The sequence below is a fragment of the Rhinolophus hipposideros genome (genome assembly GCF_964194185.1).
Source record: "Rhinolophus hipposideros genome assembly, chromosome: 19".
Lineage (NCBI taxonomy): Eukaryota > Metazoa > Chordata > Mammalia > Chiroptera > Rhinolophidae > Rhinolophus > Rhinolophus hipposideros.
This window is the reverse complement of record NC_138065.1, coordinates 51,612,369-51,639,544: the sequence shown is the minus strand read 5'-3', so window position 1 is coordinate 51,639,544 and position 27,176 is coordinate 51,612,369. Positions and strand designations below refer to the sequence as shown.

General features: G+C 41.9%; 1 protein-coding gene across 4 annotated transcripts in view; it reads left to right on the top strand.

The window, feature by feature from the left end:
• POU2F1 (POU class 2 homeobox 1) overlaps positions 1-27,176 on the top strand; it is a 114,830-nt gene that overhangs the window by 37,740 nt on the left and 49,914 nt on the right. Inside the window, exon 2 of one of the 4 annotated variants that reach the window (XM_081026403.1) lies at positions 14,446-14,546. The exons of 2 other annotated variants lie outside the window; for them this stretch is intronic. The gene's annotated coding sequence lies outside the window, so the exon portion shown is untranslated. Of the gene's footprint in view, positions 1-4,386; positions 4,516-14,445; positions 14,547-27,176 lie in introns of those variants that run through there. One more of the 4 variants, XM_081026404.1, reaches the window with a different exon arrangement.

Genomic DNA, 27,176 nt, shown 5'->3' with positions numbered 1-27,176 from the left:
ACATTTGTAACTTTGATTTCTACAGATATGGATGAAAACAACGCAGGGAGCGTACAGTGGTCCTCCAGCCACATCTGGCATCCTTTCTCTTTCTGAGTGGTCCATGAGCTAAGAATGATTTTTACAGTTTTAAATGGAAAAAAAAGTAAAAAGAAATACGGTATTTCGTGACACATGAAAGTTACATGAAATTGAACTTTCTGTATCCATAGGTAAAGTTTTATTGGGACACATCCACAGCTGCTTGTTCATGTGCTGTCCAGGTCACATTTTGTGTATCGTCCGGGTGATATCTGTGTCTGCACCCGTTTGCAGTGGCAGTGGACTGGTTGTGACAAGACTGAATGGCTCATGAAGACAAAAGTGTTTCCTCGCTGGCCCTTCACAGAACAAGCCTGCAGTAACGAAGGGCTGCCTACAGTATGTTAGAAGGAATGGCATGGTTTTTTTCCTAAGACTAGGGTCGTTTGCCATTAATAAGTTTGTTTTTCGTGTTGTATTTATTCATAGGAATCAATACTTTTTCTAGTGAATTGTTCCATTAATTCTGAAAAATGGCAAAACAGTGTTACTCTTCTTTTTTTTTTTTTTTGGCTTGATAACACTCCCTGCTTTGGAGAGGGGAAATGCCCCACTCTGGCTCCTTAAGTGGATTACCCGCTCATTAAGATTTCACAAATCAAACCACATTCAGAACTCAGTCTAACTTTCAAGCCTGCTGAGAGCTAAGATTCTGTTGTTTGAACATCAGGAGAGCTGTTTACTGCTGTGGGCAAAGGTTCAGTGCTTAGGTTTAGATTACACGGCCCCACTGTGTCAAGCACAATGAAATGGGCAGGCAATCTTGAAAACATTTGGTCTTCCCAGATTTGTAAATCAAGCATTTTAAGATACATTAAGAGGATTGCGTTCTAGACTTTGTTCTTTAAAACATTGATTTCTTTCTCTTGGCTGCAGGGCAAGTAGCTTCTGTCCTTCACCTGTCGTACCTGGTAGAGGTGTAGCGTTTGTGGTAAAGTGACTGGGAGCTCTCCTGGGCTTTAGGACGACCCCTGCTAACATTTCCTGATTTGCCTGCATGGAAGGAGGAGTGTATGCACCGTAATTTGTAACCCACCCACCAGCTGTAAATTAAGAGTAACTCCTCCTCCCCAACTAGGTTTTCTTATTCTGAATCAGATCCAAGCAATGATAAGGTTAATATTTTCCTTTACTTTGTTTTTTTCCAAATTGTATTACCATGCGCAGCATTTAAAAAATACTTTTTATCAGTTATACACACATCTTTTATCTCATTTAATGGAGCTGTATTCTCTAGCACGTAATATTTTGCATTGCTTGTGTGCCCTAGTCCTCCCCACCAAGCCCTTCAGGTAAAGTTTAAGGAGGTTTATTATAATGTGCCTTGGTGGAGAATGGAGCTCAAAATCCATGTGGCTGTGGAACTACCAATAGTGCTCACCTTGATTGTTTCAGATCATAACTTCCCCAAATTTCTTTCCTTTCAGATCTTTGAGGAGTGCGTGAAATTTACCAGCAAAGGATACCTGGGAATTTTCAAGAGGCACATTTGATTTTAAATAAGAAGTTACCTATTCCTGTTATTTTACTGGCTTGGCTTTTGGATGAGTTTGCTATGTAATTTGGTGTTATACTCTGCCTTAGAAACCAGAAGTCTACCCACCACTCTGAATATTAACATAGTTAATAGGCTTACTTCTCTGCAGACTCAGCTGTGTTACCAGCAGGTTTGGGGGGTTAAAGTACTTTAGTTCTTATTTGTTCCTGAGTTCAGTGTCTGAATTTTGGTAAAGTTATGCTTTCTTATAAATCCAGTTCTCGCAAGAACTGGTATTGCTTTTCGTTAATGCTGCATCTGCATCTAAGGATCCTCGCACTCCTCACGGCCCTTTCTTGTTTTCCATCCTTTTCCTTGTCTTTCTGACAATACTCTTCTTTTGGAACATCTGTTTTTAGTGCTGAGATTTGCAGCGGCTCAATTCCAGAGCAAACTTTACTCAAGTGAGTGCAGTAATGGTGGTGGAAGAAGTGTGCTGAGACCAGTAGCATTTTGTGGTGGTGGTTTTTCCTTTAAAAGTACGTACGTATATTGCAGCAGGAAAGTGAGGTGCGTGGAGATAAGGACATTGTCAGTTTTTACCTAACGGGGTGAAATATGTTTGCAAAGAGCCTAGAGGAGTGGTTTAATTTTAATTGAATTTTATTTTGTTATTCTGGCAGTGATTGTCTTGGTTCCCCCCCCACCACCACCACCAACACCATCACAAATTGCGTGTTTCATTTTACTGTCTAGTAACTTTCTTTGATGAAGTAACAAGACTGAGTAAGCCACACAAGAAACCCAGCGCCATTATTTCATAGCTGCATTTCCTTTAGTCTGATTAATTTTTCTATTTAGTATTTATTTTTATGTGTATGTCTTTTAAAAAGATACATGGTTTGTCCCACCAGAAACTGCTCCATGAGGGCCCAGGAGTTGGCTTGTTCTCTGCTCTGTCCCAGCACCTGAACAGTAAACAGCACGTATTAGATACTCAGAACCCTTGTCGAATAAGTGTGGCCGTGTGCACACATCTGAGGCCATTGCGGTGAGCTGTGCTTTTGCCTTGGAAGAAGGGGTGTGTTCAGTGACAAACGCCTGACATCAGGTAGAAATCACGTAAGAGGCAAGGGGATAGGACAGGATATCAGGTAAGTGTGAGGAAAAATATTCTTGCTTCATCATCAGTGATCCCCAGGCCATGAAATCCTGTGGACATTTCCTCAGACCTTTTCTTAACTGACCTTTCAACAGCATTTGAAATTCTTGACCATCTTTGTTTCTGGAAACCTTGCCCCCCTGGAAGCTGTGAGCTCGTGTTCTCTGGGTTTTCCTCTCATCTCTTGTAGCTCTTGTTGTCGTCTTTGCTGTCCTTAGGTGCTGGGGTTTCTGAACGCGCTGCCCTTGACTCCTGCAGATGCTCACGGCACCTCGTGTCCTGCTTCGCGTGACCGGCAGCATGTGCTCCAGGCCCAGGGGTCATTCCCGACACCCCTCTGCTCGTGCCCCAAGGCCTGTGCGTTTCACATCCTGTAGTAGCTCCCAGTCTGCCCATTTCTCAGTCCGTGGTCTCTGCCCCCCTCATCTTACTGGTCGTCGTCTGTCGGGCAGCGTAAGAGTGGTCTCCCCGAAACCCCCTGGAGTTTGCTCTCTACACTGAAGCGAGGGTAGTCTTTTGAAAATACAAATCCGGTCATGTTGTTCTTCTGCTTGAAACGATTCCCCTGCTTGTAGGTGAAGTCTCACTTCTCCAGCCTCACCTCCTACTCTCCCTCGGGGCCCTTGAGCCGCCCAGGCCTTCTTCAGACCCACAGGTACCAGGCTCTGACCGTGCACATCTCCCTTTACCTGCTCAATTCCCACTTCATTGCTCAGCTCTCCACACAAGGACAGCTGCCACAGAAAAACGGCTTCTTGATATATGGCCTCGTAGTGGTCTGTTCTTTTCCTTTAGAGCACTTATCATAATTTGTCATTATTTCTGTGATGAGACGGAAAACTCTTGAGGGATGGAAGCTTGTCTGTGTTACTCACCGCAGAAACCCCGTGTGTGCAGCACATGGCACGTGGGAGGCAGATAATAAATAGTGGTTACATGACGAGAGCCTGTCTTCTCTGCAGGCAGGGTGTCCATCACCCGTTCTGAGTTTCACTTTCAAGAAATCTGAGGGCACAGCATCATCTGTTTACGCCTCTAAGAGAAGGATAATACTGCCTTTTGCCTCTCTGAGCAGCACCAGGGCGGTGGGCAGGAGCAAGCACCTCACGACAGGCAGCCAAAAGGGAGCCAAGGAGAAAGTGGTGGGTCCGTTGCTAAGTCAGCCTGGGGTGGTGTGAAAGCACCAGCTGTGTTCAATATAAGGAATCCTGGGAAAGCTAGTCACGAGAACTCAGGGAACCAGAACTGCATCTCATGGTGTCAGGGTCATGTTTTTGGAGTGAGCCTGGCTGATCTGCAGAACGATGGAGCTGTGTTTAGAAAACTCAGGCTAATGACTGAGGAGCTTCAGGGTAAAGACTGCCTGACCAGTGTCCATGGCGTGGAGCGTACCTGTGACAAACAGTGCTCTATGGTCAAAAAATGGCCGACCGTGATTGACGCTCATGCTGACGTCAAGACTACCGATGGCTGTTTGCCTCATCTGTTGTGCATTGGCTTTACTAAAAAACACAACAATCAGACTGGGAAGACCTCTTATGCTCAGCATCAGCAGGTCTGCCTCATCCGGAAGGAGATGGTGTAGATCGTGACCCGAGAGGTGTAGACAGATGGCTTGAAAGAAGTGGTCAGTACATTGATTCTGGAGAGCACTGGCAAAGAAGCAGAAAAGGCCATTTATCCGCCCCATGAGGTCGCTGAGAAAAGCCAGTGCTGAAGAAGCCCACGTTTGAACTGGGAAAGCTCCTCCTGGAGCTTCATGGTGAAGGTCGCAGTTCTGGAAAAGCTCCTGGGGGTGAGACGGGGGCTCAGGGTGAACCAGCTGATGGGTATGAGCCTCTGGTCCCAGAACCTGTTTAAAATTCAGACTTTTCACGGTGACGGTTAAAACCTGTTCGTGATGTTTTATTTCTGATCATTCTTATAACTGAATCTGACAGCTTGGTGAATCAGATGGTCTGAATTGATAGCACTGTGAGCTTCTCTGACTTGTCTGGATTTTATCCATTGCTCTGAGCAGTGGAGAAGGGTAGTGATTGTGTTAAGTAAGCTGTGGTGGTCTAGAGACTGCTGTAGATGGCTAATCAAAGGAAACGCTTTCTTAGAAAAAGATAGGGATAATATTATGTCTGAGGTTACGCAGTGCCACTCAACGTAGTTTAGAAACTAAAGATCAGTAAAATCAGCCAATTTCCGGCTTGAATCGAGTCTATTGAGATTGTGTGGGAACTCCACTTTTACCTTTCTTGACATATTTCCAAAAAGAAGACATGCTGACGTAGGGATTTGCTTTAATTCCGCAAGCATTGGAGGACCTATAATATGCCAGACACTTTGCGGACTTTAATTGGCCACCGCCTTTCATTGGTCTTCTGTGATAATTGAATTTAATGTTAAACCTAGATTTGGTTTTCAGGACCTCTGTTTCACATGGGTATCTATTGTGTCTTTGAGAGTGATTCTTACTTTACACAAAAGACTTTATAAATACGTAATTCACTTTTTCCACCTGACTGTAATAGGTTAGATAAATCCTCTTTAATTGATACATACTGGCGCATGTTATAGGTATTCAAATGCTGTTGGAACAAGATTTGTGCCCCACGTCCGTCTCCTCCTGACCAAAGCAGAACACGATGCTCATAGCATCAGCTTGAGAATAGTTAATGAGCCTGCACAGTACGGAGAGTACTTCCCAGATGTTAGGTGGAGGTGCTGGTGTGTAACAAATCATTAATGGACCACACTTAGCAAACATGATGGAAGAAAACAATCTGAGATTGATGAAGAAATTCAGTCTTTTGTTTTACAAATATCATACAACTAACTTCTGCCTTAACATACAAACCGAGAGCTGTTGTAATGTTCAAATGTAGGTTTCTGAGAACCATTCCTGTTTCTTGCAGATGTTCTCCCTGCCATGAGAGGACAGGTGCCAGAGTTGAGGGAATCACCTGTGACCTACTCTTGCAACCCAGATACATACAGAAATACTTGCTAAGTTAGTTATAAGAGCTGGAGGAATACGAGCTGAGAAGAGGTACAACTTAGAGTGGGGGAGACATGCACTTTTTAGGAGCGGGAACGGCGGCATAGATGTCCCAAAGGGAGCCTACAGTGATGGGAGTTGGCATGACGCGTGGGAGTGAAGGGAAGGCTGCGCGAGCTCATTCGCTCTCCTCAGTGAGGGAAAAGGTGGTGGTCAGTGGGATTATGTTTGGAAACACAGGCCAAGAATCCTGACTTGGTAAAATGATTTGTGTTTAAAAACATAGCATAAATTTAAAGTAATAAAGCTTTTATGTGCTGGTCTGATAAAAATAAAAGTGAATGTGACAGGTAGCAACGATGTCTAGCATTTGAGCTTGGTTTTTTCCGAAAAGAGATTTTGTAGCTATTAACTGTTACTTAAGGAGTTTTTGTTTGTTTTCAGTTTGTTCATTCAGAGAGTGTAGGAAACTAACTGAGCGCTGCCCAGCGGTGAGCCTGTTGTCAGGCTCCAGACACAACCGTGTCTCCACTCAGGTCTGTGCCGGGTCAGCCGAAATTACTGTAAGGGACAAACAGGGTTGTGATTGTTACCTCCGAAAAGATAGGTGACGTTAGGTTTTCACAGGACCCTTAGTTTCTTATTAAGGTGAGGGTCAAGGTGTGTTACAAACCAGTAATGCTTTTCTCTTCTTTGAACTTATTTTAATCGAGGCTTTTGTGAAGAAAGGAAGAGCTTCCTTCTTCCTCATCCCTTCCCTGAAATTAATTGTGCTCAATTGTCAGCCTCTGAGAGTTCAAGCATTCCCGATGTCAGAGGCATTTACTGAGTGTCCATCTGTGCTGGCTGCTGTGCTGCTGTTGGAGCAATAAAGTAGGAACACATGGGACTCCCTCTGCTAAGTGCTTCTAAAGTGCCAGCTACCACTAATGCACTCAGGTATCAGGGACATTCTTGTAACTAGTGTGCCCCCCGCCCCATCCACTGAGCTAAGTGCCTTGAATCCTTTAAGGTTGCAACCCACAGGAGAAGGGCAGAGTGTTGTCTTCATTTGAGTCTGGTTGAGATGGAGCAAGTAAGTTACGTAGTTCTTCTCCAGGGGTCCATTTGTAGACGGGTCTTACTTAGAATTTACATAAAGCATTTAGGAGTGCTGTACCACTAGCAAAACGTCTCTGATTGCGATTGTCTGAGTGAGGAAAAATGGCAAAAGAGCTATGGTGTACAAGTTTAAAAGAATGGGTTTGAGGAAAATAGTCCAGTCTACATTTTAAGGATTATGGTTTTCAAGCTATTAATAGCAAAGAGAATTTAAAAGTTATTGTTGTTTGTTATTTGAAGATCACAGATTGACGTACTGTGGCCAAAAGACTAGTTCTGGATTTTAAAAGGAAGTTTATTGGAAACTAGGGTTTCCAGGCGGAAATTCCCACTTATTCTCAGGAATTTTTATTTCCCCGCTTTCCTTTTCCCGAATCCCAAGAAAAGTTGGTCAGCAAATTGGGAAAATCGGCTCCTTGAACCCAGCTGGTTGGTAGTATCGGCCGTCACTTTGTGGAAACGATTCAGTGTGGAGAATAGAAAACAGTTTATATCTCGGGATTTGGGAACAGGAAAGCGAAAAATATTCCTGAGAACGGGCGGGAATTCCCGCCTGGAAACCCTATTGGAAACATAGCAAAGCAATTTCTACTCTTGTACAAAGTGACCTCCATGTCTCGTAAGTATACAGGTTTGGTCACATGCTTCAGTGGAGAAGGTCCAGAGCAGCGATGATTAAAGACCAGAAAAACAAAATAATGGAAGTGCTTCAGTCTGAATTATTATAAAAAGGTAGGACATTGTAGACACTTATTCAGCCAGTTACTGAGGAACAGCTGTTTTTCCACGTGCTGGGCTCACAAAATATGCTTCGGTGCCTCTGGCAGGCAGGACTTACGGGCCTGTACCAGCCAACTGTATAATTCACTAGTTTTTCTTACGCTCTTACAGGAAAAACAGAAGGACAAGAAATGCAAAGAAAACCTTGACATTGTATATGATCCCAGGCCATAAAATGTTGAATAGGTGGAGTAGATGCAGTTAGTTTTCAACATTTGGGAGGTAGGGTAGTGTAGGGATTGTCATTCCCCAGAGCCAGACTGCCTGTGACTGCGTCCTGGGCGCCCCTGCCTCTCTGTTTTAGTTGCTTCATCTGTAAATGGGGCTGTTTTGAGGATAATGTATACAAAGTGCTAGAACAGTTACTGAGCCACTTAAGGGCTCAGTGAATGGTAGTTGTTAAGTTGAAGAATGCTAGGACTTCATAAAGACCTAGAGAACTAGATATTGGACAGATGAAAAAGATGAAAGCACCTCCACAATTAACCCCCATGTTGTAAGGCGAATTCCCTGGCAAACTGAAGGTCGGCCCCGTGGAGAAGGGCTCTCAGTAGCGTATAAATACTCGTGGGTTTAGTGTCCTGACATGACCTGTAACGAGGGGGACATAAGAGTTGCCGGAATGCTGAGTGTGGACGAGCAGCCCAGGAATCAGGAGCAGCTCAGAGAGAGAAGAGGTCACAGCTGGAACAGGAAGCCCTGAAAGGGGTGAACATAAGTGGGTGACATGATCATGCCCCTCGGGAGATACTTGACTTTCTGGAGACAGTTTTGATTTCCACAACTCAGGGGAGATGGGTGCTGCTGGCACATAGTGGTCCAAGATCCAGGTCGCTGCTAACAATCCCCAACAAAAAGTTGCCTGACCTGAATGTCAGTAGTGCAGAGGTTCAGAAACAGTGGTCCCTCTAGCACAAGGTGTAAAGAAGGCCACTGGGTAAGAGACGTCCGCGTTTATATTAGCATCTGCAGCCCTGCTGATAAAAACTTAGCAGACTTAGCTCAGGTTAATCTATCTCAGCCGATGGATACACACCTCTTAAGTGGACTTCCCTGCTTGTCGCCATTACTGTTCACTGTGCAATCCGGAACCTAACATGATGCTATAACCTCTGCACTGTATGTCGCCCCTCCCCTACCCTAGAGGACAGCAAAGTGGAATGAACATTCGCTTAGAATAGAGGTAGCAATAAAATTGTTAAGATCTTCTTTTCTAGGTATCTTTTTTCGTTGTATTCCTGTCTCTTACAGGCACCCTTTTGTACGCCAGGCAAGGTGATTGATTAATAAAACAGTGAATAGGGAAGATTTAGTTCATTAGTTGAATAAAGAAAAGTCCAAGCTTGAAGACATAGGTACTTGGCATTCATCTGTATGATAGTTTTTGAAGTCCTGGTGGGGGTTTAAGAGAATTGTGATGTGGTTGGAATGAGGGATAGAGGTGACAGTTTATAAGTGAAATGGAGACCTGCACGGTGAGTGAGGCATTGTGTGGAGAAATAGTTTGATTGCGAAGAACATAGGGACCTTTCTTCTTTATTCCAGATCTGAATTTAGCTATCTGTGGCACTTCTTCTATAAGCACATCAAATTAAACACATCCAGACTCATTCTTTTCCCCCTCACACCCACATTTTCCCTTCCTGTACTCTAGTGTTCTCTGTGACACCACTACCTTCTTCAGTGGCTCAGGCCTGAAGTTGGCAGCCATTCTGGTCATCTCTTTCATTCAGTAACAAATAAATAAAAGTGCCCCTGGTCTGCAAGTGCTCAGGTGGGGCAGAGGGAAACATCTGGCCTTTCTGAAGGAATCTATCTGCAAGCTAGGCTTCTCAGACTCCCCCAGACCAGTTTTCCAAATGGGAGTCTGTAGCCCCAAATTACAGAACCTCGGGAGGAACAAGCCAACATCAGAGTTGTAGCAAAGGAACCAACAATAGAAGTAGACCCCCCTCCTCCACCAAGGACTTCAGATTGGGGGGGATTATTCAGATTGGTATTTAAATTAACTAAAATATTTCAGTAATAATTGAGGGGACTGAAAATATGGGCAAGAAACAAAGCATAAAAATGACCAGGCAGATTTGGCAAAGAAGCAATCTCTAGAAAGAAATAGTCATTGAAATTTAGAAACTCAGTGAACAAGTTAAGTAGTAGACACTTTTTTGTTTTTTAAAGATTTTATTGGGGCAGGGGAACAGGACTTTATTGGGGAACAGTGAGTACTTCCAGGACTTTTTTCCAAGTCAAGTTGTTGTCCTTTCAGTCTTAGTTGTGGAGGGCGCAGCTCAGCTCCAGGTCCAGTTGCCATTGCTAGTTGCAGGGGGCGCAGCCCACCATCCCTTGCAGGAGTCAAACCAGCAACCTTGTGGTTGAGAGGACACGCTCCAACCAACTGAGCCATCCGGGAGCTCAGCGGCAGCTCAGCTCAAGATGCCGTGTTCAATCTTAGTTGCAGGGGGTGCTGCCCACCATCCCTTGCGGGACTCGAGGAATTGAACTGGCAACCTTGTGGTTGAGAGCCCACTGGCCTCTGTGGGAATTGAACCGGCAGCCTTCGGAGTTAGGAGCACGGAGCTCCAACCGCCTGAGCCACCGGGCCGGCCAGTAGTAGACACTTTTTGAAGAGTGAATTGATGTTAGATCTCAGGAAATTAACCAGATGTAGTAGTAATAGTGGGTATAGATGAAAGATATGAAAGAGGAGTTGTGATATCAAGGACAAAATGAGAAGGCTTAAAATGAATCTAATTGGAGTTCCAGAGAGAATAGAGATAGTTCTCATACTGGCTGAGAATTTTCTAGAATTGATGAAAGGCGTGAATTCCCAGCTTTAGGAAGCACAGTGAAACCCCAAGCTGGATAAAAATTCTATCCCTGGGTACATTATAGTGAAAGTGCAGAAAATCAAATACAAAGAAAATAATAGGGTACAGGAGAGGTAGATAATTGCCCATAAAGGAGCTACATTTCCCCATACTCAATAGCAACAATGGAAGCCTGTAGACAATGAAATTATAAAATACTGAGAAAAAAATTAACTACCAGCCTTAAAATTTTTACCCAGCTAAACTTGTATTCGAGAATAAAGATGAAATGACATTTTTGGACAAATGGAAATTGAATTGGCACCCATCATACCTTCACTAAAGGAACTTTTAAAGAAAGAACATTTTAAGGAAAGAAGGAAATTGAACTCAGAAGACTGGGGTGCAGGAGAAAATGGTGAGCGAAGAAACGGGACATGTGGGTAAATCTGAGTAACCTCTAAGACCTTAGCACATAGTAAGTGCTTGACTCACAGACAGACCATTGATTCGTCAGTTCTCCTGAAATGACATGCTTTCTTGTTCAACAATGGCAAATAGAGGAATTGACTTCTTCAGAATTTTTCAGAGGAGTTGGGGTCTCAACAGGACGCCCAACATGTTAGTGTTATCTTGCAAAGTTAAGCGGCACATTGAGTCCCTAGTATGTGATTTGGAATGGCTGAGTTTCTCAAAAGTCTGTTTAGGCTTCTGAGCAAATTTTAACTTAGGCATTAAGTAGGTTTACCCCATTTACCAGGATCCTAAATGTCAGTGTTGATTTATAGTTGGAATCTAGAATTTCTGCTCATAATGTTCTGAGATTTCACATCAATTAACTAGACGGTAGTTCTAAATTTATTGTTTCTGAGAACCTATATTAATCTAGGGGAAACATTAACAATGAATAGCATAGAACTTGGTACTCTTTAAATGGCCAAGAACGTCACAAACCAGAAGCTACTCTTATTCCCTAGGGCCCTGACTTTAAAAAAAAAAACACACAAGTATTTGCTAGACAAAAAAAAATGTCACTGTGTGCTATCAAGACTATAGTAGGATTTTGCTAAGAGGTCCGCCTCCGTTCCAAATCAAAGATGAGCTCCCTCAGCATGCGTCCCTTTCCCTTCTGGAAGTGGCTTCTTTCACGGAGTTTCACTGTAGACTTAAGCACACATCCCTGAGCCAGTCTTGACTGACTTTCTAGGCACCATTCATTCCTTTAACAGATAGTTTGGGGCACCTGTCAGGTTCTGCCATGCACCAAGGTGGCTGCTGTGGACAGGACCAATAGGTAGCGGACCCGCGCTCAGGGAACATGCCTCCAGCGGCAGGTACATAAGTTGTAAAATGATGAGAACAGAGAGAGAGTAAAATCCGGTGCCATAACAGTAACTTGGGAAGGGGGAGGCTTTTTCCATCTAATGGTCAAGGAAGGTCTTTCTGAGGAGATGAGACGACATGAAGACAGACACTGGCGTAGAAAGAAGCCCCTGGGAAGACGCCTCCTGGTTGGAGGAACCAAAATCCCCAAGGCTGCCCGCCCAGGTGGCCATCGTGCCCGTTCCTGTGGGCCGCACGGCAGTGCGAGCGAGTGCGTTAGGTAACCTGAGGTCTGCCCTGCTTGATGTTTTGTGGACATTCATTTCAGTTGGATGATGGTGTAAAAATTTTTTGGAAAGTTATAAGCTAGTTCTCTACTTGCACATATGCAAGTATATTTAAGAAAAGAAAACGACAAGCAGAAGAAACGTCAAATGTACGTTCTGTTTCTTGCCTCATATGTAATGTCAGGAATCTGACCTTTGAATAAGTTTCATCATATTTCTTATAAAATATTACAAAATAATCCTGGGAATAAGTAAACAAATTTATTTGAATTTAATGGATTTAAAAAACTATTGTGACTGGTCTTCAATTCACTTAAAATGTAGTTTTAAAAGTACATTTTGCAGGTGTAATACTGAAGGTATTTAACAATTTATCTTTAATTACGAGCTGCAGAAAACTATTCAGTTGGCTTAAATCCATCAATTCTATCGCATATGGTATGTTTGATTTGCCCAGTGTTTTTTCTCTCTTAGGTCTCTGTTCATCTCTGGTCACTTACATGTCACTAGTGTAGCTGTTTCTTTGAAGTGCTACCCTTTGTCTTAAAGGAAATAGGGAAGGAATTGTAAATGGGTGTACCAAAGTTAGAGGAAAAATGAAAAGTGTATCTTGTAATATATGAAGGCAGCATACAAGGAAGAAGTGCATCCTTGTATGTTTTTAAAAAGTTCTTATAAGTGGGGAGGAATGTTAAAATTTATGACTCAAACTTCAGACTCATCCCTACACATACGTGCGACATCTTGGAAAAATTATGATTTTCTTTGTTATCGAGGAGTAGATGGTTAGGTTTGCCGCCCTGTGTCTGAAGAGCTCAGTGACTGGAAAGGGTTATGAATGGTAGTGGACTAAGTGTGTTGTGTGCAAGGACCGTCATCACCTGGAGTAATTATGAACGGACACGTTGTTTCTCTTTGTGCTTGGCACATGTGGGAAAGACGGACATGATGATCTCCTTCCTGCTCGTCTCTGCATGTCCTTTAGACGATGAGACACTCGTCAGCAGACTCCATGCGAGAGACCAGTGAGTTCTTCTTTGTTTTGTGGCTGGGCCTCACTTAGGTCCGAGTGTGAGATGCAGCGTCGCCATTTTCTAGTCCATATTTCAGTCTCCTCTGCAGTTTGACCCTGTAAATCGTGGTTCTCCACCTTCAGTGTGCATCAGAATCTTTGTGAAAACCCAGATTGCTGGGCCTCCCGCCCAGAGTTTTCTGCTTCAGTAGGTCTGGGGTGGGGCCCGAGAATTTACACTTCCGGTAAGTTCCCGGGTGATGCTGATGGGTGATGCTGATGACCGGAGCCAGGTACCGCCCTTTAAGAATCGCTGCTGTGAAAACATCCCTTTTAATAAAGAAAGCAAGCGGTCAGATTGAATTATGTAAGGAAAAGGTGCACGGCACTTATTACTACTTAGACGGGACTTTAGTTTCTCACTCTCCGGATGTTGGTTATCACATTAAGTGACCGACAGGGAGTACTCTTAAAATACTGTATTTCTTTAATAAAAGAACGGTTACCATTTGGTAACTGGCATCTTGTAACTTTTCACACACGTTAATTACTGCTGCTAGACTGAAAGCCACTTTTGGAGTAGAGGAAAATACTTTGCGTCATTTTGCTTGATGTTTCAAGCAAAGATGAGAGTTTTGTTTTGTTTTGTTTTGTTTTGTATTTGTTCTTCAGGAAGGTACCAGAATTGTATCAGTCAGTGAGTATTGAAACTTTCTCACCCAACAGGAGGCCAGCACCACCTCGTTGCCACTGCCAGCTGTGTGCGTTTCTGTGGAAACGCAGTAGGGTCTAGCTGGATTACTGTTGTGAGGACCACACCTGGCTTATTTGCATCCAATTTAAGTTGGGGACATTTCAAAGGAAATTTCGGAAGAAAGGTCTGGAGATACACCAGGGGACAGCCAGAAAGAGCCTGTCTGTAACCATCAACTTGATCTAAAGGAGAAAGCCTGGGTGGATTTTCCTAATTTGTTACAATTTCTGCTCTGGAGTGCTTAGGGGCGCCGGGTGTACTAAAGTTTATATTTGTTTTGTGTATCTATTTGTCTCAATGCATTTTTTGTTTTGTTTTAGGTATATCCTCTTACAATTTAGTGATTTTTAAAAATTTCTCTTAAAGAATTTAAAATGCATACAGATCAGACATTTTTTCCCAAGAGAGAACAAATTCAGTTTCTTTCCAGTTGTAGAATGTAATAAAATGTCTTAGCAAATTTTTGACCACTCTTCGAGAATTGTGACAGAACTTTGTGTTGAGCTTTAGTTTTCTGTAGTATAAGCTACTATGATCTCCTTCTCTCATAAACATACCTTGATGGGCAATCCGGTGTTCCCCACTGTTTACTTGTTCCCCCACCCCCGTAAATTGTTAGGCAATTTTATACAGCTTACTCAGTCTTGCCTTTTTCTCTTTTTGTATTCATAGACTGGAAAAGTAAGAAGAGCTTTCCTGCCTTTTTAATTCCCAAACTACTCTCAGTTTTCAATGAATCAATTCAAAGAAAGAATGCAGTCTTTCTATACCTGGTAAATATTTTCTGCTAATAAAAGCTATTAATTTAGTAGCCTTTGATAAATCCAGGTGTTGTGATGATTGCCTTGAATTTTGTGAATGACTATGAAAATGACTTACCATATGTATATATATATATTTCATTCTTAACTCTGAAATTTATTTGATTTTATATGAATTGCTGTGATGGAGTGGTGCTTAGAATGCCTGTGCCCTAGCCAGCCATGGAAATCAGTTAGGATTGGCCCTCGTATTAGGTCAGGCTCTGGTTTCTTTTGAAAAAGTTGTGAAATCACTGCACATATGCTACATAACCATATTTTATGTTAACTATCATCTTCATTCTGTGACAGTATAGTGTTAGCAATAATATTATAGCCTACGTCTTAGTCATTTTACAAATTGACCTCAGCGAAGAATAGAGAGATCAGGTAACTTGCTTATGGAAGTTCAGCTAGCCAGGGTAGACAGAGATTAGAAACTAGATCAGAATCTACATATTTTGTCTTCTAGAGTGCCTTTTAGAGATTCTTTTAAGTACCTTAAATATAAATTAACATGCCTGAGAGGATAAACAAACTGTAGTGACAGTTCATGTGGATTTTCCTTTCGCTTAACTTAAAATGTTAATGTGGGAACAGAGAAGGCAAAGGTTTTGTTTATTTTACAGACAGTATTTTCTAACAGCAGTGTAACAACCATTAATTAACTACTAAGTGCCGTGGAAGCTTTCAGATACGTTGTATCTAAGCCTGAGGGGAATCCTGGGCTTAGATACATTGTACTTGATTTACAGATGCGGAGATCTGGGTGTAGAGCAAGTCCTAGCTCAAGATGGGAGAATTGGCGTTTAACCCCATTTTCTCTGATTTCGTAGTCCATTACTAAACCATGAAGCCAGTTTATTTTTGGAATTAAAATTCAACTGTAAGTCCAACCCATTCCATGCTAACCGATAAACTGACCCTGATTATGGAATCATTTCCTCCCTGAATTCACCCATTCAAAACTGAGCATTTAGAGACGTCAAGGAAGTACAAAGACACCATAGCTTCCTCTGTCATGATTTAACGATAGGAATCATACTCGTCTTCATAATGTACTTAAAGGCATAGGAAATGATATGCTCTTAAGAAAAAGGTGTTTATAAAGTATTTGTACATTATAAACATGCTTCAACTAAACTCATTTGAGCAAGTCCAAAGGTATATTTTTATAAGTGAACATTTTTACAGTTGATCAAGCAACAATTGGTTTCCTAAAATATTTTTTAAACAGACCTTTCAAAATTAGTTAAGACAATTTTTAATGAAAAAAATTGATACAACAAAGAGTAGTATTAAAAATTAATACATTTCAAGTGTCTGACTGGCTTGGGGATAAGTAAAAGCTTATTATCTTAAGTGAAAATGTTGAAAGTATAAAGGAAATTACTTCTTCTGTTAAATATTCAGAATACCTGAGTTTGCCCAAACCAGGAGAATCTTTGCTTTAAAACCTGACTTGTCGCCTGAAATTCACCTTTCCCCAGGAATCTTTCATTAAATTCCCACCACTACCTGGCTGGCCAAAAGAGGGCAGGGCCGCACAGAATGTAGGCACGAGGTGTTAAAAATACATTGTATGGTAGCTCGTGTCAGGCACGTAGCTGTTTTATTCCTAGCAGTGTGGAGAGCTTGTAGCACAGAACTGTAATGCATGTGTGTTTTTAAGTTATACATAACTATTCAGAATGCAGAATAATGTACGTTAGATCATCTGGTACCTCTCTGGGGGAGTCATATGTTAGGACTTACAAAAGGTGAGATACATTGACAGATTTTACTGTTTTTCTGGTGAAATGCTTTCTGACTAATGGGAGTTTGCAAACATGACGTGCTGTCTGGCATTATAGTAAGATTACAAGTTGCTTAATTACTCTCAGTATTCCTCGTAGTTTCGCGTCATGTCTGAATAGAAGGGAAGGGGCAGGGCTGGGCAGCTAGCAGTTATTGAACTCCTACTCTGTTGGGCATATGCCAGCCACCCCGCATGCATGCTGTCCGCGGTAATGTGCATAGCAGTCCAGGCAGAAGAGCAAAGAGAAGGAAGCATCACATACGGAATTATGCCTTGCTTTTTTATGGTCACCTTGTTGACCCTCCATATTGTTGTGCCATCTGCTTTGGCAGCACCAGTACTGTGGACGGTGCCCAGTGCCTGACTGCCACTGTGTGGTTTGCTCTAGAATACTCACGCGGCCGGGCAGAGGGCATCCGTGTTTTGGTATTTTGGGGGGAGGGGGGGTCACATGTTAAGTTTTCGGAAGTCTATAGTTAACAATACTGTATTATAGACATAAACATTTGCTAAGAGGGTGGGTCTTAAGTGCTCTTACCACACACACAGATTTTGTTTAATTAAAAAAGAGGTGGTGACAGAAAACCTGGAAGCGATGGATACATTTATGGCCATGACAGTGGTCTTGTGGGTGTACACGTATCTCCAAACTTAAAAAGTTGTGTGTGTGTGTGTGTGTGTGTGTGTATATATGTACAGCTTTTTGTATATCGATATACCTCCATAGAGTGGTGTTTTTAAAGTTTTCAAAAGAGAAAATGTGTACTTCTTAAATGTAATTTAAGGGCTAAAACATGAGCAAGAAGAAAAATAAAACCATTGTGTACTTCAGCAATGTCCAGATAGACCTAATGTTGTGAATGCTCTGGTCTCACGTATGTACAGGGGATTTTCTAGCCTATGGATTAATAGTCAGTTAAAAATGGGAATATTTAAGAGTGTGACTTAAAATTTTTCATTATCACAGGAGAAAAATCTTGGAAGCATTTATTAAATATTTACTAAGAGATGATAATACCAATATAATTTTTATAATTCCTGATTATTTAAAAAATAATTTATATTCTCATTTTAATTTTAAAAACAACCTTGGTATCAAGCCTAATTATCCCCATTTTTCAATGAGCAAGAAATTAAGGTTTGGATGGGTTGTTCATTTCCGACGGCTGGCATAACAAAGTACCTCAAATTGAGTTAAAACAACAGAAACTTATTGTCTCAGTTGTGGAGGCTAGAAAGTCGAGATCGAGGTGTCATCAGGGTTGGTTTCTTCTGAGGGCTGTAAGGGCGCCCGTGAAGCTGTTCCAGCCCCGCTTGTCCTCTTTCCTCTGTATGTGTCCAAATGTGCCTGTTTTATAAGGACATCACTGGTACTGGGTTGGGGCCCGGCCTCACGACATCATTCATCTTCACTCGGTCGTCTGCAAAGACCTCATTGCCAGTAAGGTCTCATGCGCAGGTGCTGCGGGTTAGGCCTTTACATTTGTTTGGGGGACACAGTTCATAACAGATGTTGAGTGCCTTGCTCAGGGTCCCTTCAGTCCCTTCAACATATCACATTGTAGTGCCACTGAAATAGTAATGTTAAAAGAAAGTGACCATGTATCTATGATACCACATTTAAAATTCGTTTTTTAATACTGTCTGATGGCTGGGTGGATTTTATTTAAAATGAACTGAGTTTCTAAAATATTTAATAGAATTTTTGGTTGTAATAGGTTTCCAGCTCTTTTTCTTTCTTTGGATAATAAATAAGTGATATGGAAAGTTGTTCAACGCGTACCGTAGTGCTAGGATCTGAATTCCATGAATGCAGTGCAGATCTTTAAAATGTGGACCCTGCCTCCATCTCTCGAGAATACTGTTTAAATTGTGTCAAGTGACTCTGATAGTGGGTTATCTGTGCATTTCATAATTCAGTACAAGTCGTAGTGTTGCTAGTATTAATAATATCGGTGATCAGAGGTTTCCGAGGGATAGGGAGAGCAAGACTCCACTAGGGTAACAACAACAAAAACCACACTGGATGGCAGTTTGTTGATTTTTTTTCCTTTTCTTTCTTTGCTGTTTTTTCTTTTTATTTAAAATAATTCCAAATCTACAGAAAAGTTGCAATATTCTTTTTCTCTGAACTTTTTGAGAGTAAGTCGCCGACTCGATGCTCCATCACTCCCAATACTTGAGTGTGTAATTGTCATTCCAACAAATAAGGACATTGTTCTACGTAGCCACAGCCCAAACATAAGCTCGGAGCGTTAACAGTGCTACATGTTGTCAGCATACATAGACCTCAGTCAGATTTTGCTAGTTATCCCCAAACTGTCCTTCACAGCAAAAGAGTCCAATCCAGGATCATGCATTGCATGTAGTTTCCATATCGCTCTAGTATTTTTCAAGCTAGAAGAGTTCCTTAGTCTTCCTTTGATTTTTCAGGACTGACACTTTGGAAGACTGCATTTTGTAGAATGTTTTTGAATTGGGGTTTATCAATAGTTGTCCTGGTCAGATTCAGGATACATCTTTGGCAGGAACATCACAAGAGGAATATACTCTCGTTTCATCCTTCTGGTGGTGCAGTGGCATTTGTCCTTTGACGAGTGATGGTAACTGTGATCTCTTGATTAAGGGGATGTTTGCCAGGCTTCTCCAATGGTAAAGGTACACGTATTCCCTTTGTCATTCATGAGTATTTTGTGGGGAAACTATTTTTGGTATCATATTCTTCACTCACTAGATTTCACATCTGTTGTTGTTTCTTGACTGAACTTATTATTACCATGATGGTTTCCAAATGTTTTTTTCTAATTATATTATTCTTTCTGTGTTTATTATTTGGCATTGTACTATAAGGAAATACTTTCTTATTTATTTATTTATTTATTTATTTATTTATTTATTTATCTATTTATTTATATTAGCATGGACTCATGAATTCCTATGAGTCATGGTTGTAATTTATTATTTTTATTTTGTCCAAAATTGGACCAATGGGAGACCCCCCCCCCCCAATCTGGCTCTTGTGACTTTTTCACATACTTCCATAATTTTAAAAAATAATTCCATTAGTCATTTCTTTATCCAAACAGTAAAAAGGAAGGAGATAAAATATGAAGTTTCAGCAAAGAAACATAAAGCCTCAGTAAAAAAAATAGAAAATAGAAACCACTAAATGGATATTTTAGAACGGTAAACTACAATAACTGAAATAAAAAACTCAATGGATGGGCTCACAGCAGAACAGAGCAGATAGAGTGAACTGGAAGAGAGAACAGTAGACATTACCCAGTCTGAACCAGAAGAAGATAGAACAAATAAGTGAACAGAGCCTCAGGGACTTATAAGACGACATCGAAAAGTCTACAACAGGAGGAGAAGGAGGAGGGAGAGGGTGGGGCTGATAAGTTCTTGAAGAAATGAGGGCTGAAAATTTCCCACACTTGGCAGAAGTTGGAAACCTACAGATTCAAGAAGCTGAGCAAGTTCCAAACAAGTTAAACCCAAAGAAATCTGTAAGACACATCATCATAAAACTTCTGTGCACTAAAGACAACGGAAAAATCTTGAAAATAGTGAAAAAGAAGTGATAACTCACCTATGGGGAAAACAGTTTCAGTGATAGTGGATTTCTCATCAGAAACCCAGGAGGCATCGGCATAACATTTTTCAAGTACAGAAAAGAGCTCAAAATCCTGAATTCTATATCCAGCAAAAATATCCTTCAGGAATGAAGGTGAAATCAACACATTCTTAGATGAAGGAAAACAAAGAAAATTCATCTCCAGCAGACCTACCCCTAAGGGGAAGGGCTAAAAAAATGAACTACTTAGTTTAAAATCCCACAGAACATGTTCAGGACTCGTCTGCTGAAAACTACAAAATGCTGATGGGAGAAATGAAGGAAGTTATAGAGAAATGGAGAAATATACTGTGTCTGCAGATTAGAACACTCAACATAGGAAGTACCAGTTCTCCCCAAATTGGTAGACAGGTTTAATGTAATTCCTATCAAAATCCCCATGAGATTTTTAAAGGATAAGATTATTCTGAAATTAATACGGGAATGCAAAGAAACTAGCTAACAAAATTTTGAAAAAGAAGAATGAAGTAGGCGGAATCAATCTCTGTCGTTCCAAGACTTGTTCAATAGCTGCAGGAATCAAGCCTGTGGGTTTTGGCGGCGTGATTGACACACTGTTCTGTGGAACAGAGTAGAAAACCTAGAAATAGATCTAAACAAGTACAGCCAACTGATTTGTGAGTAAAGAATGAAAGCAATTCAGTGGAGGAAGGAGCCTTTTTGACAAATGGTATAAAAATAAAACCCTAACCCTAAACCTCACACCTTAGGAAGAAGACATAGGAGACAATCTTCAGGACCTAGAGCTTGGTGAACAGTTTTGAAACATGACAATAAGTTTTAATTTTAGAAATTAAAAATTTGGAAATTAGACTTTATCAGAACTCTGTTAAGAGAATGAAAAAACACGCTTCACACTGGGAGAAAATATTTGCAAAGCACATATATCTGATAAAGGACGCTTAAGTACAATATGTGAAGAACTCTTACAACTCAACCCGAGCGCAACAAACAATCTATTAGAAAATGAGGCGTTTTCGAAAAATCCGAAAGTGAAGAATAGACATATCACTGAAGAAGACGTGGATGGTAAATAGACATGTAAAGAGGTGTTGAGTAGTACTAGCCATTAGGGAGAGCACCGTGAGATGTCACCGCACACCTAGTAGAACAGCTCAGCGACGAGCAGTGAGGGTACCACGTGCTGCTGTGGAGTAGGGGCAGCTGAGGTCTCATCCGTCGTTTGCGGGAATGTAAAGTGGCACGGCCATCCTGGAAAATACTTGGAAATCTCTTTAAAAACAAAACATGCGCTTACCATATGACCCAGCCACCTTCATTTCTGTGCATTTATCCCAGAGAAATAAAAATATGTACATGAATGTGCTTTTTGCATATTCCAGATGAGAGTACTTGATTAAATATGTGCTTTGCAAATATCTTCTCCCACAGGGGAGCCTGTGATCCTATGTACATCCACATTATGAATGTTTATAGCAGCTTTATTTGTAATGACCCAGAAGTGGAAACAACCAGAAACTCCCTCAGTAGCCGAGTGGTTAACAAACCGATAAACACTCACGTCACGGAATCCTGTTCCTCAACAGAAAGGAGTAAACTACTGACATATACGACAGCTGGGATGGATCTTACGGGCCTTACGCTGAATAAAAAAGGCCACCCTCAGATGGTCCTATGCTGCATGATTCCATTTGTGTAACATTCTCAAAGGGACACAGCTGCAAAAATGGGTGACAGCTTAGTGGTTGTCAAGAATTAGGGACAGCCGGAGGGAGAGGAGGGGACATGCCTGTAGTGGGGAAGCAGGAGAGAAGCCTTTGTGATGAAATAGTTCTGCATTGGGACCCAGTGGTGGTTACATGTGACAGCACAATGACTTAGACCTATACTTGATGACAGGCAGTGTCCTAGCTTTGGAAGAGTCCACCAGTGGGGGAAACTGGGCGGCGGGTCCATGGGACCTGTCTTAAATTCTTACGAGTTTCTGTTTTACACGGAGAGTTAAACAATAAGAGGGGTATTAGAATTGCTGTAGGCTCTCAGAGGAACAAATAGTGACTTGCCAACAAGGAGAAGGAAGAGCTGAGGTCCTGACTTGGAACCTGTCTTTACAGGACTGGAGACTCGTCACGGATTGATACGGGAGGGGTGTTGTGGACAGGCTGAGAGTCCTGTGTGTGGGGCGTGTGCCACTGTCCTGCTCATGTTACTGTGACACCTTCGTCGCGTCTGCTTAGTCTGAAGAACATTTTAACCAGTCGAGTGGAGGGTCTCACACAGGACTCCAAGGCGCTGTCACCCCGATTGTCAAACAAATGAAACCTGAGAGTCAGAGGGAAGACGTCACTTTCCAATGTCAAATAAAACAGAATAGTTCAAACATGCATGGGAATAGTCAAAGCAGCACGTGGTTTTAAATACAACAAACCTGTTTTCATGGATTTAAGAAATGGAAGTCAGAAGAAGCCACAGTCCAGTTGTTAAAGCAGGACAACTCTAATTTTAGCCCAGGACGTCACGACAAATTGTAGGCCTCTAGGAAAGCCCTGTAGTCATGTATTCTTTTACTCCACGGAATTTCACACTCAGTAATTACATATTTGGGTGATTGTTTCATATTTCTCTCTGCCAGCCAGTTGTAAGCATTCTGTCGCTCAGCAGTTTTTGTGTCCCCAATTTCTGGCAACACTCAGCGAGTGCTTGTTGACTGCGTTAAAGCAGGAAACCAATGACTTAGCAAAACTCTGGACAGTTAGAGATGAGGACACAGTGTGAGCACAGCTTGCTAGACACAGTCAGTGTGACGGTAAAACTTGCGGAGAGCCATCCGAGACTGAAGCTTTCGCCACTAAGACATTTCAGGATTGGGCTTTGTAATGAAGATATGTTTTCTGACAGATGCCAGAGTGTTAGATTGAGCCCCTGCGCGGTGTACATGGCTGTAGAAACACCAGACAGCACAGGTCAAAGAGGAGCCCGGAGCAGGTGCCGAGTAATGCTAGGTGCCTTCTAGTGTGGCTTCTAGTGTAGCTTTCTCTGTAAAGCAGTGTCCAGTCGGTTGACTGCTGTCCCCAGGACTTCTACTGGAAGCCCGCGTCCGGCCCGACAGCGCGCCGATTCTGATTCCTCATATGTCTGCACGTCTGCTCCAGCCAATGGGCTGTGTCTTACCAGGAGTCATTTACTAGTTTGTGTTCCCAAGCCTGTTCGTGCTGGCTGCAGTACTTATTTTAATTATACAATTTATATAATTATTACATAAACGAAGGAGAAGGGCAGGAAAAGAAAGGCGATGTTTTGTGAAAACTTAACTTGAACCTTTGAAAAGGTTTGATAAAGTGTAATTACTAAAAAGACTATTGAATAAGAGTTGAACAAAAGAGCTGTAAAATATTAGGGGTAAATTGTGCTAAAAGAAAATGATTCTGCAGTCAGATTGCTTGATGTGTCTTTTAAGTAAGTTCTTGCCTTACTTTTAAAGCAATTTTTCAGTCTGTGGCTCCGTTAGTCAATTTAGTAGGTTGAAATCAGCATTTAAACAAAGAGACATGTATCAGAGTGCATTAATCTAGGAAGGATCGGTGTTTCATGAACCTTTTCTTGAGTTTTTCATATCTATTTGCATATTATGTACAATGTGAAGATGAGAAAAGCTTGAAAAACAAAAATAAAGAAATTGACATTAGAAATATTAGATAAGTATGTATTAAAGGTATTTATCCAAGGAAGAAGAGGAAACTCAATTAGGGAGTCCAAACTGAAAGCAAAGGTTTTGGTCCACCATCAAAAGATTGGTGAATGAATGCATATTTATTAAAATGCATTAAAGTGAAATGTGTACGATGTATACATGATGTTTTTATGGTATTTATTTCAAGTTGACCTTTTTGATTGACCGTCTAACTCAGTGTCATGGGGTAAGAGTTTTGGCATATTTTATTTTACTTATTTTCCTCTCATGCCTCCTTGTTTTGTCCCTGTCCCCATTCCCCCCTTTCTGTCACTTAATAGCTAAGTGATCTATGAGACATTGTCTAGGCCCCAGTTTACTTTTAATGAAATAAGATTATTAGTATTTATTGCCCTCTTTCCTAATGTAAACCACCATTACGTCACATGTCAACTCCTAAACTAGATGTAAAATGAAAGCAATTAAATTGGATTAATTCATGCTGAAGTGTGAATGGTTGACAATCCCACAAACCTCCCAGAAATGTTTTGGGTTTTTTTGAAGAGTGTTCTTTTTAGGTTAAATTTTACTCTGCTGTTTTAGAGAACCAAATGTAGTGACCATTTACAGCTGTGAGGAAAGCTGTGTGTTCCCTTCTTTTAGTCTTGCTGTGCCCTGGCTGAGGGGGTGCAGGCCAGAGACAGCAGCCATCCCTCCCTCAATCTGTCTGTAGAGGTCTGGACAACCCCGGTGTTGGACCTGCCCTCTAGACTGTACACAGCTCCTAGATCAAGAGTGGCAGAAGGGAGTTTCTTGCTCTTCATTGTAACAAGGCGAGGCTTCCTGGCACCCTGGAGAGCTCCATCTCAGGGCTGCTTTCTTCTTTGCCCCTTCCCCTCCTTGGAATGAAGACGGTGCATTCTGCAGTAAAGGGCGGAGGGGTCTGTGTGAGCTGGTGAGTAATGGGCTCCCTGCTGTGCAGAGGCCCAGGTGGTTGCACCATAGGGTCCTGCCCTTCAGGGGACCTCCAGCAGACTCCCCCTGAGTTGACAGTGATTATATGGCTTCAAGACATCTGAGCTGATGTACGAAGGACCAAACTGGCCTAAGAGTAGTTTAGAGGTGTGACTGCGCAGGCCACAGAACGCTATTCTGTGGTGTGATAATACACATAAAATTGTATGAAGGCAGAGAGGAGGGAGGGAAACGTTTATTGACATCTGTCATATTCTGGTCACATTCATTGTTGCTTCTCGTCTTTTCCCACAAGTTAGAACTTGTACAGTCATTTGAATTTGGCGTCCTGTTTCAGTATATGTTCTTGCTCGTTTTATGTTACGAATTATGATTGAATATAAGTAATGTCAATCCTGGGTCATGTCTCCCCTGGCACAGCGGCCACCTGCTCCAGCTCCTGGTAGCCTGAGAGGACTGTCAGGATAGCATTCTTATCCTGAAGGCACCTCATGAAGCCATTGTCATTTGGCAGATGAGAAAATTAAGGTTCAAAGAGGGAAGGAGCCTAGGTGTCGCAGGTACTCAATGGCAGTGTTCACTTTCTCCACCAAGCCCTCTACTCATGTGCATGAAAGAAGTGATTCTCTAAAGCATAAAAATACCAGCAGTGTAAATAGAGTGCTGATCTGAAAGTTAACAGAGGGTTTTGATTCTCTTTCTAGCTGTTACTCACTTGCAAGGACATCTTTTTAAGGTTCTTTATAAAAATCTTATCGTTCATTTCCTCATAATGCATTTTTTTGGGGAGGGAGGAAGGGGAACAAGACTTTATTGGGAACAGTGTGTACTTCCAGGACTTTTTTCCAAGTCAAGTTGTTGTCCTTTCAGTCTTAGTTGTGGAGGGTGAAGCTCAGCTCCAGGTCCAGTTGCTGTTTTCTAGTTGCAGGGGGCACAACCCACCATCCCTTGCGGGAGTCAAACTGGCAACCTTGTGGTTGAGAGGATGCACTCCAACCAACTGAGCCATCCGGGAGGCAGCTCATGCTCAAGGTGCTGTGTTCAATCTTAGTTGCAGGGCGTGCTGCCCACCGTCCCTTGCAGGACTCTAGGAATCGAACTGGCAACCTTGTTGTTGAGAGTCCACTGGCCCATGTGGGAATCGAACCAGCAGCCTTCAGAGTTAGGAGCACGGAGCTCCAATCACCTGATCCACCGGGCCGGGCCCTCATAATGCATTTTGAGTTTAATTTCAACCGTAGTGTTGGCCAAAGTTGCATATTTTTAAAAATCCGACACTTGACCTGCTTAAGACTGGTTCTCAATGAACACACTTAGTGATGGTGCAATAGCCTTGGGGCAGTAGCCGTCGGGTAATAGCCTTGGGCATGCTCCTGCAGCCCAGGATACTCTTCTGTGTGTCTGTACACACTTGACTTTTAAACACAGAACCTTAATCACCAGTTGCTGCTCTCCTCACTACACTGCAAACAAACTATTTCAGTCTGCTGCTTTAGTCAAGTCCGCATGCCCAACCAGTTTCCTAAAGGTACAGCTTGTCCATAATGTATAATAGCCAAGAGCTCAGATTTTCATGTCAACAGAACATGGTTTTCAATCCTGACCCCACTAGTAATGATGAGTGTGACAGTGGGTTAAGTACTTGAGCTCTCTGTTCCTCTGTCTCCTTATTTTCTAAAAAGGGTAATAATGCCTATTTTATGTGGTTTTTATACATCTCCTGAATTGCCTGTAATGATTAGAATGGAATGCTGTCATATTGTAATACCTAAACATTTGGGGTTGATGTTTTTGCCTTGTAATGTTTAATAAGGATTTGATACACACATATTCATATCCATTAATAATGTACGATTTACTTAAAATACTAAGTAATTCCACAATGTACACGGCTCATTTTCTGATGATGGTGTGTGACAAACCGTCTTCTACTTCAGATTGAGTTTGGTGAGGAACGTGTATCACATAGTATGTGACGTTCGGCTAATCTAGTCCATGAACTTGGTAGTGCAGAAAGAGTTGTGCACTTTCCACAGGGCTTTCCACACTCGGGAAGATCATTTTACAGACCCTGCATGCTTCTGGGTTACACGGCCCACGCAGACGTTAACATGGGGAAAATTCCCTGCCACTGGGCTGGCACCATCGCCACAGCCCTGGGTTCGGCTTCTATGCTAATTATTTCCTTGGGATTGTTTGGATTGTGTAGAAAGGGTTTTGCAAATCCTCTGATTACTGAAGTCATTGTTGCCAGCAGGAATGAGATTAAAGGTGCTTAAGTCTGTAGAGTTGTTTCTAATTTGTACATGTCATTTCAGTGGCATTTTAACAGAACTCTGTCTCCTGCCTCTCCCTTCTCCCCCGGCACTATCTCAAGTTAGGTCCGAGGAGCCAGGCCATTGGAAGAATCTCATTTTATCCTCCTAATTGTTATGCTGGCACTCAGGAGATAATTTTTCCCTTCATGCACTGCCAATTAATATGCAAATGGACTGATACATATTTATGTAGTGATTTAAATTATGCAGGGAGTGCTTTCAGTGTATTCTGTAAATGAATTGT